The sequence below is a fragment of the Papio anubis genome, unplaced genomic scaffold, assembly GCF_008728515.1.
Source record: "Papio anubis isolate 15944 unplaced genomic scaffold, Panubis1.0 scaffold6498, whole genome shotgun sequence".
NCBI lineage: Eukaryota > Metazoa > Chordata > Mammalia > Primates > Cercopithecidae > Papio > Papio anubis.
In genome coordinates this window covers 1-1,373 of record NW_022166722.1, presented here as the reverse complement: position 1 = coordinate 1,373, position 1,373 = coordinate 1, and the positions used below count along the sequence as shown (strand labels likewise).

General features: G+C 58.8%; 1 long non-coding RNA gene across 2 annotated transcripts; it reads right to left on the bottom strand.

Moving 5' to 3' along the window:
* Positions 1-8: 8 nt before the first annotated feature.
* Positions 9-1,373, bottom strand: LOC116273401. 2 transcript variants are annotated; one of them, XR_004181747.1, is made up of 3 exons: positions 1,298-1,373; positions 876-995; positions 9-771 (listed from the first exon to the last, which is right to left on the bottom strand). It is a non-coding gene; the product is annotated as an uncharacterized LOC116273401 (long non-coding RNA). The 2 variants fall into 2 exon arrangements; XR_004181746.1 differs by having other exon boundaries at positions 876-943.

Sequence of the window (1,373 nt, the reverse complement as noted above, 5' to 3'; positions counted from 1 at the left end):
AGGCACCAGCCCAAGGTCACACAGCCAGGGGCTTCTTCCCTCCTAGACCCCCAAGGACTGGACTTGCAGGGCTGGGACAGAGGTGGGGTGGGGAAAAGCAATGCCTTGTCAACCCACACAGGGAGCCCCACTCCCACCCCCAAGGTGTATAAAGTCGAGGAACACCCCTGCTCCCACATCCATGCTCACTCAGGGCCCTGCTCCAAGTGCTTGGCACTCACACCTGCCTCCCGCCCTCCATGCCACAGGTTTCGGTCTCATTTACAGAGGGGAAAATGGTGGCCAAAAGCCTCCCCAAGCACACACAGCTAGACCACACAGAGGACTTAGATGCAGCTGAGGGTTCCACAGTCTCTGCTGTCCCTTCTCCCACTCGTGCTGCCAGGGACCACACTCTGGAGAGGGAGAAACGAGAGTGAGCTGGTGCTCACACATGGGGCACGGGGAACTAGGGAAAATTCAGCCAGGAGGAAAGGGCAAGGTCTGATCCTGTACGTACGCATCACAGAGCGCACGGATTCAGAAGACCCAGGGCCAGGTCCCAGCTCTGCGGCTGCTCAGCATGTGACCGTGGTTAAGTCATCTCCCTGGACTCTCCATGCACTTTGCATGCTGCGTGAACCTTCTAGAATGAGCGCGGGCACTGGCTGGCCTCATACTTACTGCGTAGGTTGCAGACCCCAAGTGTAAGAATGGCACAGGCTGGCCACGTGCTCTGGGGGTAGAACGGAGTAGCTCTGGAGGTAGCAGGTGGGGGCTGGGCTTGAATTCCTGGTCCAGACAGGGGAGGATACACCTCAGGGTCACAGGGCCTGGCCCCCTCTCTAGCAGCCCTTGGCCCACAGGCTGCCCAGCTGCCCACCCACAACCCGTACCTTTGGGCAGCCGCAGCTGCTGCAGTTCACTGAACAAGCATCCACCATCGACACTGTGTTTGGCCGCACTGGAGAGGACAAAACTCAGCACTGCCACTGTGGCCTTCACATTGCCTGACTCTGAAGGACCCATGGGTGGGACAGGGGTTGTCACTATGGGCCCAGCCACCTCCCTGTTGCCCTATTAACTGCAGCTCAAAGCTCCCAGGCCCCCTGAAGCCACAGGCACTACTACTGCTACACCAGGAGCTGGCAGAGAACAGGAAGGTGGGACTGTCAATGTCTTTCTTTCCCTCATGCTTCTCCACTAGGGAAGGCAGGTTAAGGATGCTGCTGGGAGGGGTGGTGGGGCCCCTCTGTACCAAGCACCAGGTCGAGGTCCCAAGGCTGCCTGGGGCCTGTGGACTCAGCGGGGTACTCACCAAACTTGGCATCAGCCTTGAGCTTCAGAATGTTTTCATACCATGGGGAAAGGTGACCTTAAGAGGGTGCCATGCC